General features: G+C 40.5%; 1 protein-coding gene across 1 annotated transcript in view; it reads right to left on the bottom strand.

Moving 5' to 3' along the window:
- LOC105208517 (cytohesin-1) overlaps positions 1–12,970 on the bottom strand; it is a 329,917-nt gene that overhangs the window by 188,329 nt on the left and 128,618 nt on the right. Inside the window, exon 3 of the transcript XR_008470638.1 lies at positions 10,449–10,476. The gene's annotated coding sequence lies outside the window, so the exon portion shown is untranslated. The remainder of the gene's footprint in view (positions 1–10,448; positions 10,477–12,970) is intronic.

The raw sequence follows: 12,970 nt of genomic DNA, 5'->3' as shown, positions 1-12,970 counted from the left end.
ACTGTTTAATGAATGCAGTAAACTCCAAACATACACACAACAACAACAACAGCCACACAGTGACGCACGCCAAGCGTGGCTTAGTGTACGCCCACCGACGCACGTCTCCTGGCGTCACCGAGCGCCATTATTAACACATCATAACTCGTCGGCACTAAGCGCCGGCCAACAATAACAAATGGTGCAACTCAGCTACAGTGAAATACCTTAGATACTACTTAGGAGACGGACACGCATACACACATACCTTCTAGAGGGATATACATTTCGGCTGAGCCCGGGCGAACAGCCATCAGTGTGTTGCCATCAATCAAAACGACCATAAACAAGCAAGCTACAAACTACAAATAAAGGAGAGAGAGAAAGAGAGAAAAATACCAAAATAAGAAGAAGAAGAAAAAGTAAAGTAAATTTGCGCCATGAGCCGCCTGAGTGCTCCAAGCAGCTTGCTGCGGGTGCACGATTATTTATTCATAACACAACGCCAGCACTCCGCCACTGAACTCCATTGCCACCGCCACCACTTGCTGTCGCTGCTTCAAAGTGATTTTTAAATGCGTTGACTGCCTTAAAATTTGATAGTCATGGTGTTTATGGTGCAGGTGATGGCGCTGGCGGTAGCCTTTTTTTCAACGTGAGTGTTTGTTGCATGTTGTTGAGTATTTTCGGCGGTGGTTGAGTATGACGTAGCGCCGATTAACTGCTGCTGCACGTCATGCAACAATCAACTAACCCAACAATAGCAACAACAATAACAAAAGTAATTAACTGACCGGTGAAAACCTACGAAAAATATGCACGGCTACAACAACAAGGTTTCAGTTGTAAAAGATGAAAAAAGGAACACTTAAAGGCAACCGAAAATATTTAGATATTGAATGGAGCGCAAGTTTTTGGTCGAATATTTGACTGGACTTACAATCGATCAGAAAAGCAATTGGCGGTTATGAGTTATCCTGACAATATAAATAAGTTTAAGAGAAGTATGCTGCTTCGGCTCTGTTTTGGATCAGTCAAGTTTAGTCTCGATTCGGCCTAAGAGGATTTGCAGTCGGAAATCGTAAGTAAGGTATTCGGAAAATATGTCATTCTAGAGTAACTATAACCCCTTGACGGGAACAACTATCTATTATCTTGAACATTCTGATTTCTTTTACGAAAATTCGGTTTGATTAGGTTTGGGTTCTAACACCAGATGTCACGATCCCACAAAAATCCCACTTGGACTGCGTTCAAAAAGTTGAAAGGTAGTTCTCTGAGCTGCCAAGAACTGGTGGATTGGAACCAAAGACCCAGCTATTATCGATAGAGCGTTTTGAGCCTAGCATTAATAAATGCAGTAATAGTTCCTACTGATTTGCTAAGTCGCCGAAAGTATGTTTATCGAGATGTTTCAATCTTAGTTTGGAGAGACCTCGACAGCACACAGTACAATCGTCGATGAATTTTTTAACTTCTTCGACCTTAATTAAAGCCATCGGCGAGATATTTCCCTTACTAGGTCTCAAAGCTGGTTTCGTTGGTGATTGACATTTTTTCTAAACTTAGTTCCTTAAATCGTATTACTATGAAAAATTAGGTTAGTTTCAAAGCCTCAAATAATCTCCAATACTCTACAAAGGCCTTAACCACTGGAACAACTACATTGTCTACAATCGCTTAGCCTTGGGTTTAAAAGAGTAAGGCCTTAAAAAAACAACAACAACAAAAGCACTGCAATTGAGCTCAAAGTGGCGCCATCAGCGCAGCAAGAAGTGAGTACCGGCAGGGTTGCCTTTTAAGCCACCGCTGACAAACTGATGGCTGTTGATGACGTACAATGTTTGTAGTTGTTGTTGTTGCTCACAGGATGAAGCTATATACCACAAAGCCCTGAATGTTACCGCGCCTTTGTGCAAGCGGAAACAACAGCACAGCACTGTCGAGCTCGTACCTCTTAAATTGAGCAGTCACTGTCAAAAAATCTGTTAGCTTCGTAAAAGCGGAGGCGCGTCAGTGCTTTATGGACGCGGCTGCATTAACAATAATAAAAACAAATGAGAATAAAAAAGAAACTACAACAAAACAGCAACACAGATGCTGTTGCAGAACAACAATATAAAAGCGCATAGGAAATAAAAGCAACAAAAATTGTTATATAATTACAACAACAACAACCAGCACCAACAACAGAAAATTGAAATAAAGTAACACAGCGCCGCCACGTGTAGCCAAGCGCATCGAAGCAGGTTTCGCGAATTGTCAGCCGCCTTTGGTTAGGCGTACACCGGTCAGCAGCAGGAACAGCAACAACAACAATAACACAAGCACCAGTGCCAACACCAGCCCCAACACCATTAACACCACACCACCAAGTGAAACACAACGTTGCTGGCTGCAACTGCTCGAACGTGTGACCACCGAAATAAAGGCGCAACGCATAAAACGCGCGCGCTGAAAAAAATGTTGCAACAAAAGCAGTGAATATACATTTTCGGTTAAAAAGAAAAGTTGCACTCAACGTCCAACAACAGCGCCCGCTCACACACCCACTCAACGGCATAAGGGTGCAGGTATGCTTTTCTGCACAAAAAAAGAAAGCCAGAAAGCACAAAGTGAGCCGGCTACTAAGTAACATGTTGCAACATCATACTCTATATGCAACAGCTGTGTTGGTGTGTTGGGTACATGAACTGTTTCGCATATTTACGAGTTTGTACAAGTATATCACTTTCAAGTGGTTGTTCGGCGAACGCAAGTGATTAAAGTGATTTGATGCCTTGTTGCATGTTGATGTGTGGCATGGGTGATTGGGCGACACGAGGAGCGCTGGTCTTTGGTTGGGAGAAAATAATAAGAGGGAGTAGTTGTTTGGTGTATGGCGATGGGTGCGTTACTGGAGCTTGGCGCTACTCATATCCTCACCAAAGGAGTATGGACGCTGATGTCCAACGAACCAGAAAGGTGGCTCAGTGGTATTTATGAAGGGACGAAATCTCATTCTTTTGTGCGGAAACAAGGTTCTTTAGACATCAATAATTATTTGGATATGGATTTCAATAAATCATTTCATTCAATGTAAAATTCAAAAGAGGCCTTCTTCTTCATTATTTTGATTCACTATGGCTAAGAATTCTCTGTAGCATTCCATATCACCGGAATTAAATAAAGCAGTGATGAATATAAGTCTGAAGTTGCTTTAACTTTTCGTCTTCCCTTTAAGAAGTTCGAAATAACCAGCGACTGTGATATATACGACAAAATATTTCTTGAAATAATTTTCGACGGCTTTTAGTGTCTTCTGTAAGACGGTTATCGGTCAACTTAATCTCTAATGTTAGTCACTAACGTCAGTGATAGCCATATCATAAGATTTTGTGGCAGCCTAACTGCATTTTCATCAGATCGGGAACAAGATGATGTCCCACTATCCTCCTAAATCTTATCACTGCATCAGTGATGTAATCGAATGAATACTGTAGGCGTTTGATTACGACCAGCACCTGTGCGGCTGTGAGATCATTCTGGTCTAATATGTATGATCTACTAAAGTATTTGCTCTTAGCGAGGTTCAGCTTGTCGTAATTGTAGGAGTTCTTACTAGGCACTGTCCGATGGGGCTACATTTCGTGAGGTTAAATATTTTGTCAGATGCAAATTGCAAAAGCTGTTTAGAATAAGGTGAGATTGAGACTTCGAGACACTTTCTTTTGTAAAAGTCTAGCTCCGTTTCATCGTCACTTGTGGGTCTTGAGCATATATTTTGAGAAGTTTGCGCCATTACAAAGGACTGGGGACTTTAGCTGTCCAAGCGGGATCTACTGTGACATAGGAATCTGTCCTTTAAGGGGGTTTTTAAAATTTTTTTTTAATTTTTTTTCTGAACCATCAATATCTCAAGAATATTGTGTTAAAATTTTAGGTCATTCGGAGAAAAACTAACGAAGTTACATGAGGTTGAATAACGGTACCCTCCAGCTATCTGCCCTGAGTGTACAAAACTTTGAATCGATTTTCCCAAATATGTCATTTTTAAAGTCGGTGACCAGCCTACAGAAAAAACTACTGCATCGATCATTTTGAAATTTTGAACAAATATTCTACATATATATAGCTCTCGAATGACGTCGAGTTTTTCCAAAAATTTTAATTGCTAACAATTTTACAATAACAAATAGGTCGATTTTTTCGTCTAAAACGTCATTTTGGCTTGAAAATGGTACAAAAAATTGAAAAATTTAAAAATTAAAAAAAAAACTCGACGTCAATTGAAAGATAAACTAATAAACTAAAGAAAGCATTTTGATTTTTTGGTTTCGGATGATTCAGTGATGCTGTAGGCTGGTCACCGCACAACAACCTTTTTTCGAGGTGCCTGCAGAGATCGACGATAAATCCGTTATTCCTCGTTATTTTTCGATAAAACTTTTTTTAAGTATCCTTCAAATGTTGCACTTTCATATAATAATAAGTAAAATAAACCTACAGCAATAATTTTTTCTAAAAAAATTCATGAAAAAAGCTCTTTTTTCGACGAAACAAACCTTACCCCCCCTTAAGGTAACCTAAGCGCCTAGTCAATATGGTACTAAGTTTTATTCAAAGAATCCAATACGAGTATAATATAGTTTACAAAAATATAATCAATTTGGTGCTCTCATAGCCTTAAGGGTTCCATCGCATATCTAATCAAACAACTACATATCTACAGTCACAAAACGTTTACTCGCTTTTATTTATGAAATGCCGACTTTTATCGTATAAGATGAAAGTTTAGATCGCAATTTATTGGTTAGGAATTGGTCAGTCAATTATTGCTCTACCGCAGACAGTACAGCGAAAATAATTTAGGAAGCAACTAGGGCCTCTAGGGAAGATCCCTTTTCGTTGTAGGGATATAAGTGCTATTTTAGATCTAAGAGTTCGTCGGCAGACATGTTAGCATCGTACTATTCAACGTTTGCCGAAGCGAAAGAAGATAATAATAAGATGCGTAAATGGTTTCTGAAAATCGGTGTGTGGATCGTGTTGTGTTGAATTCCGGGCAACATAAAAACTTAATTTATATAATAATCTTTTTGATAGATATCGTGTCCCAATGGATTAAAGACTTTCACCCATGACATTTATAACACAATACAACAACAAAAATGATATTTTTAAAGCTCTGAACTGAAGTGATCGCTTATAGGAAGAATTGTTCTAATACAGGTTGGATATCGGGATTGGATGTGTGACCTTTGCAGCGAATATCTGATCCTTCTACAGTTTACAGCACGATGCTAGGCTAAGTGCTATTTTAGATCTAAGAGTTCGTCGGCAGACATGTTAGCATCGTACTATTCAACGTTTGCCGAAGCGAAAGAAGATAATAATAAGATGCGTAAATGGTTTCTGAAAATCGGTGTGTGGATCGTGTTGTGTTGAATTCCGGGCAACATAAAAACTTAATTTATATAATAATCTTTTTGATAGATATCGTGTCCCAATGGATTAAAGACTTTCACCCATGACATTTATAACACAATACAACAACAAAAATGATATTTTTAAAGCTCTGAACTGAAGTGATCGCTTATAGGAAGAATTGTTCTAATACAGGTTGGATATCGGGATTGGATGTGTGACCTTTGCAGCGAATATCTGATCCTTCTACAGTTTACAGCACGAGATAAAAATATGCGCTTGTAATAATAGCCTTAAACTAGTGTTACCAATGATAAATGCATTCCATTATATTTTTATATTTCTCTACTTCATACCAATTCTTCTAATAAATCTCAACAACCCACCACCCACTGACTTCAATTGAACATGCGCACGTAATCAACGCGATACTCTTCAAGCAAAACTCAATTTCGGTAACTCACATAAATCCCCCCCTCCTGCGAGTGAAGGCGCAGTTTTGTGCACTGGCTTTGGTTGTCAATCGCTTCTTCCAGTCACGATATGCAAAGTGCCGCGCTGTGACTGAGTCGCGATTGTGACTTTAGAGCTCAAAGCTGAACTCCGGTTCAACTTTTGTCATAATCACATTGCCGATCGACGACGCGACTGTCGACGGCAGCAATGCTTGAACAATTGCGAACGCGATCACTTGCGCGTGATACCGCAATTCGCTACAATCGATTTTCGACGAACAAATGAGCTGGTAAATGCTGTGCCAAAGAGTCGATGGAATTGTTTGTAGAGCGCTAGTGAGCCAGCGTTTAGCCATGATATTATTGGCAAAAAATCATATAAATCAATATGATTTAGTGAAGCGACGACTAATACGCTTGCACTTGCGGTGATGACGCTTACACATGCCCCACCTGCAGCAACATGCAACATGACTGCTGCAGCTGACAAGCAACGCGTGACGCGCGCTAGTTGTCGACGAAATGGTGGAACAATAGATTTCATCGCACGCCGTGCTCATATTTCGTTGGTGGAGAGCACACAAAAACGCCACTAAAAAACAAATACACCTTTCCCGCGTGTGAACTGCAAAGTCAAAGTTAGTCCGTTGCGCGGCGACATGTTGGTGACACTGCGGTTGCTGTTGCTGACATAAACAACAACGCCGAATCATTGTCGAAAAATGTACGATGGAGCAGGGAAGCGACGAGCCAAATCCGATGAGTCAGCCAACCAGCAAACAGCCAAAGACATGGCTGGCCAATTCGCAGCGGCCAATGAATTGAGTGAGAGTGAGCTTTGGTAGATATGTGGGATCACGGATGAGCAGATTAAAGCATTTGGTGATTGTTGTTGTTGTAGCAATAGAATTCGACATTGATACGTGTGTTTTTCGAGGAGAAAAATCTATTGCCATTGAGTTGTTGTTGTGTTCGTGTTGTTCAAATTTTTGTTTTTGTTGTTGTAGCAATAGAATGCTTATTACAAAAAACTATTGCTATTGATTTGCTGTTAATTTGTTGTTGTTGTTGTTGCACAGTTAAACTTCTTGTTATTATTGTTGTTGTTGTATTCGCATTTTATTGCAAAATCATGAGGTATCCTGCTGTCAACCGGCGCACAAGTGAAATAGCCTTGCCTCGGCACCACTCCACAGCTGCGCTCTGGCTTCAATGACAGTCACACGTTTTGAGTTGCCGTTGTTGTTGTTGTTTTTCTTTTGCCATTGCAACCATGATTTGCTGTTACGTTTCGGCATTCGGCATTCATGTGGCACACTAAATCTTCCTCAAAGTGGCTGCACTTGCTGCCACATGCCACACCAACATGTTGCACAAACACACACACACACACAAACAACAACAAACAAAACAGTTATCCATAAAAGCGCGCTTAGGCGCTGATTCACTCACACGCTTTTACGTGCGTTTAGTCAGCCAATTTGAAAGCTGTTGGCTGAGTGAATGGCATGGCATGGCAGGTTGCATGCAACACCAACAGGCAAGCGACGAACAACCGCAGTCACTGGCACTGCCACCGTGCCGAGCTACGCAAATTGGGGAGTTGTCGTAAAATTTGTTGCAATGAGCGGTTGTCGGGTTGTTGGTTGTTCAGCGGAGAAGGGGTACGGGGCGAGGCAATGTGGCAGCAACAAATTTGTGCTGAAAAATCTAGCCATCTCACGCATAAATTGCCGCATAAAGCACTACCACCAGCAACAACAACGTGTGTGTGTGTATAATGATCGTTGCGTCTCGTTTAAGTGGCCATGTGTGCTGCTGTGCGGTGGTGGGCGCGCACGCGTGCTCCGCAAATGGGAAGCATTTCTAACTCAATCACCAGAAAACCAATTCCGTTGGACGTTGCTTTGGCCTAGCAGTAGTTGGACGGCATTTGTTGCTAGCCTATCGTAATTATTTTGTTGCATGCCACATAGTGACGCACGTTACCCCGAAGAGCTGACTAGTGGTGGCGCAGTGCAACAAAGCAGTGACAGCATAAACATCACTCCTGTCGGATTGGTGAGTGTGCACTGCACGCATCCACCAACACACACGCATAAGCAACAACAACACGCACAAGTGTTGAGGGGGTTACCGCGCCCGTTTGCCTGATTTTCCTATCATTTGTGAATCGAATTCATGCAACGTGCAGCTGTGGCCGTTTGTTGCCTCATAAATAGCGGCACAGTACGCAGCGTGGCATACAAATTGAGGCATATGTGTATATATATCTGTGTGCCTGTGCGAGCGCGTCAGTGTGAGTAAGGAAGTGCTAAACTGGGTCTAAATCGTTCTGCCGCTACATATTTGCGAGCAATACAAAATTGCGCCAATGAGACGAGGCATGTATGTATATTCGTGCATTGTTGAGACCCTTTAGGAATGGATCGGCAAATGTGTTCCAGAATTTTTCTAAAAAAAATGATTGAATTTAGATTCAGGGTTCTATAGTCTGAGCCTTTTCTTTCGATGAAGATCATAACACGTTAACTTTCCAGCAACTATGTTTAATCACCACACAGTCGACCCAATCCCTATATCTGTTAAAGATTCTCAGAATTCCATAAACCAATTCTTCAAAATTCTATAACAATATAACTATTTCCATCTACGATTAGATCCTCAGAGTTGGGATTAGAAGTACCCTATTAAACTAATGACAAGCTTGGTACTATCGCATAACTCAAGACAATATTACAACTAGACTCCGGTTCATAGAAAACTCCAAAGAAGCTACTCAATTAAAGAGGGATTCATAATATCTATGATCATTGTCTATATATATATTAAATCGTGAACCCAGCACTAAAGCTCAGTGCTCTAAAGTAATCAACTCAACTCATTTGTTGTTGCGAGACGCCTCGACCTATAAATATTCGAATCTCGAATCAAACCGAATCAAAACCAACATCTACTCATCAAAAATATGAGCTTCTTCTGGCTTCTAATAGATTCCAGATTTGGAATCAATTGCCAAAGATGTTCTTATAACACATCGCTGTTACGATTTGAGTCTAAAGCTGTCATCATATTGTGGTGTTTAGAGGCAGGAACTGTTATTCTCCAGGATCATGGATCAATATCAGACTCTGACCAAGATAAGGAGTTTTTTTTACCACCGAAGGCCCTCAGCAGATAATCACAAACCTTTGAAATTATTTCTGCTATGAGTAAGCTTCCCAAAAGTCATATGAAGCTCGGTAGGGACTTGATACTTTTTTGGACTTCCATTTTCGAATCTGATGAAGAGGATCTCTACCAATAGAAACAGAAGCTCTGATAAATATAAAGCAAAGGTTACATCTTTGGACCTTTTCAATAATGTTATCACGTCTAGTGGGTCCCTCATTGATCCATATTGGTCTCGGAACTCCTAAACTGATCATAGTTGAATCTTTAATTGATAAATTTTAAAATAATTTTTCGAAAGACTTGGAGCTATTTTTGATTATGAATGAATGAATGGAATGCTAAATTATCTATACTTATAGAGAATCATAAGGAAATCTTCGGTTACATTTCTATCCACAAAACTTCATTTGACTAGCTTGTTCTACGAAAACTAAGAGAACATGATTATGAATCTTTGCACTTCAAATGAGAATAAAAAGAGGAATATATAGAGAAGACACCTGTTTCATAAGGCAGACATAAAAAGAATCGAGCATTTCCACACTTCTATCGAGGAATACCCACTTTTTTACTGAAAATTTTAAAGCAATGAGCACTGTATTGATCTCTGATCTTATTTTTGAGGGAGTTCCAGAAGTCGATGTTTGAAAAATTATAGATGACTATACCCTTTTTAGATTTTCAATTTGATCGAAATGGTACTCTGGAAGAGTTTGCGGAAAAAAATGTTTTTCTAGTCTTCAGAACTGAGAAAAAAGAGTTTCTATATAGATTTGGAGAAAAGAAAGGATCAATTTGATTTAATTATCTATTTTAGATTATAAAGCAGCTCTTAAGCCTGTAGATTCTGTTCGATTTTCCACACAGCCTACACAAAATATTTCCGTACATATGTTTATATCTGCCAGAGTATCCGTATGGCCTCCACTCATTTGCCTATTTGCATTGGTTTGCGGCATTTGGGATTTACCGTTGGCGCTGATTTCAGTCACCATTTTTGGGGAAGTTGGAGGAAAATCGTTTGCTCTGCGCATAAATTCGAACGCTTCATGAAAATGCAATTTTATTTCCTAATACTCTCGAACAGTCACATATACTCACACACACACAGTCGCGTTGATATACCATACATTCAAATGAAGAGTACGTTTCGCCCATAGATATTAGGCGGCAGATGCGTATCCACATAGCGCCACCACAATGCACACAAATCGCAACGCAATCGAAGCAACCAATCGGCAGTGAAATGATGCGATGATGCCACGTTTTATGAGCGCATAATATTGCCTCAATTGGCACAGTGAAACTGGTTTACTATATAATTCTCTTCGACTAAGTGTATTACTAGAGTAAATCTGAGTATCGTTTTGCTGTTTGAGAGCGTTGTTAAACATACGAAATCTTTTTCTTCTATCTATTTGAGCTTAAACTTACCAGAGTTGCCAGGTCTAGGACGACTTATCTGAAATGAAAATAAGAAATTTGTTATTTTTATTCTCTTCCGATCGCTTAAGTACAAAACATATAGTAATCGACATGAAGTCTTATGAGCTTCAGAAATGAGTTAACTTAGTTCCTTCAGCTGGAAATGTGCCTAGGACATTGGATTCTTAATTCAATTCCTCTTCCTCTTTCTTACATTCAAAGAAACTTATGTCTCTCATGTGGCATCATTCCAAATACTCCCATATGGTATAACATTTAGTCGAAGTCAGCTCCATTTCTTCGAATCAGTCACGTAAAGAGCTACCGTTGGCTAATCTAAATCCAGAAGTAGGGGTCTCTTAAAAGACATAAAAAAGGAGGTTCATGAACCTCTCATTAAACCCGTTGTAATAAATGTTTCAAAAACTCCTAAGAAAGGTGGAATGTCCAACTACCGAAATGTAGAGCTAAAGTAGTAAAGATTTCAAATGCCGTATCAGAGGATTACATACATAAACGCTAAAAGAGGTAAAGGGTTTTGGGTGACCTGTCCTGTTAGTCAGTAAATACCCCTTTGGACTAATCAAGCACTTCCGAATTAGATTTCTCTCGAGGGATTAAGTTAAAAAATTAGAAGTTCTATGTTGTGACCGATCTCAGCCAATATGTCATTAGTCGGTGTCTACAGAGCTCTTGCTGCAAAGTTTTTCGGTGTTATATCCTTGATCCTCACCAAAACGTAAAACATCGGTGCTGAACCGAATGAGAGAGATAGATTTTCCTTGATGGAATTCACCTTATATTGAATACAGGAATTCAGGGACCACGTATAATGGATCAGTACAAATTCTGAGCAAGGAGTTGGAAAAAGGCTTTGCCAAAAATTCAAGTTAATTTGGGTTACGTAGACTCGAAAGCCTTACGAATCATTTTCCGTTGTTAATAAGTAGGCAATCAAGGATCTTACCATATAACTGACCAGAAATCCAACTTGTAATAGGGAGTATTCGGTGAAGTCGGAATTTTTGAGATGTCAAGACGGATAGTTTACTTTCTTCTTATTCAAACTTCATTCCTAAAATCCAGAATAATCTTCTTGTAACGATTTAATTTAACATGCAGAGGACGATATAGAAAGCTTTAGTGTATTCAGCTTGAGATGAAGCATAGTTTTATATAAGATCTATTGTAGTACTTTCCTAAGACTATATAGTCGAGTGTCCCACAATCTGCGTCAATAACCGTGGGATCAGCCTCCTAAATATCGCAGGACCTCTCCGAGCCGTTCGATACCAAACGAGTTTTCAGACAAGGTGACTCACTATCGTGCGACTTCTTTAACCTGATGCTGGAAAAAATTATAAGAGCTGCAGAGCTAAACAGAGAAGTTACAATCTTCTACAAGAGTGTACAGCTACTGGCGTACGCCGATGATATTGATATCATCGGAAGCAACAACCGCGCCGTTTGTTTTGCCTTTTCCCGCATGGATAAGGAGGCGAAGCGAATGGGTCTGGAGGTGAATGAGGACAAGACGAAATATCTCTTGTCATCAAGCAAACAGTCGGCGCATTCGCGTCTTGGCTCCCACGTCACTGTTGACAGTCATAACTTCGAGGTCGTAGATAATTTCGTATACCTGGGAACCAGCATCAACAAACAACACGAACAATGTCAGCCTCGAAATCCAGCGCAGAATAACTCTTGCCAACCGGTGCTACTTTGGACTGAGTAGGCAATTGAACAGTAAAGTCCTCTCTCGACGAACCAAAATCAAGCTCTACAAGTCGCTTATCATTCCCGTCCTGCTTTACGGCGCAGAAGCTTGGACGATGTCAACATCAGATGAGCCGACACTAGGAGTTTTCGAGAGGAAAATTTTGCGCAAGATTTATAGTCCTCAGAACATTGGCAACGGCGAATACCGCAGACGACGGAACGATGAGCTGTACGGGTTATACGACGACATTGACATAGTTCAGCGAATAAAAAGACAGCGGCTATGCCCTGAAAGTGTTCGATGCAGTACCCGTCGGAGGAAGCCGAGGAAGAGGAAGGCCTCCACTCCGTTGGAGGGACCAGGTGGAGAGCGACCTAGTTACACTTGGGATCTCCAACTGGTGCCGAACTGCGAAGGAGAGAGAGAGGGGGCGCACATCGCCGATTCTCCTATAACCGGCTAAACGGTTGCAACGCCAATCACATACATACATACATATAGTCGAGTGTCACATATTTTCTCAACATTTCAACTAACAAAATATCCCACTGTATAATCAGTATTTACACCCATATTGTGTTTGCAATAGCGATTGTTCGGCTCTTGGCCGCTAGGAACGATTGACGAGTGCAAGCCAAATAAGATGCCTGCAATAGTCATATAGCAGAATCTACTAACACGCAGAACATATACCACTCAGTGAACCACACTGCACCATATCACTGACCCAGACGGCAAACCCAAACCGCTGAGCACCTCACCACCCCCAAATAATGGGGCAATCACTGACAGTCACTTGTCCAACTAAATT

This window comes from Zeugodacus cucurbitae, chromosome 3 (assembly GCF_028554725.1).
Source record: "Zeugodacus cucurbitae isolate PBARC_wt_2022May chromosome 3, idZeuCucr1.2, whole genome shotgun sequence".
Lineage (NCBI taxonomy): Eukaryota > Metazoa > Arthropoda > Insecta > Diptera > Tephritidae > Zeugodacus > Zeugodacus cucurbitae.
Note: the sequence above shows the minus strand (reverse complement) of the source record. Positions and strands in the feature narration are given on the sequence as shown.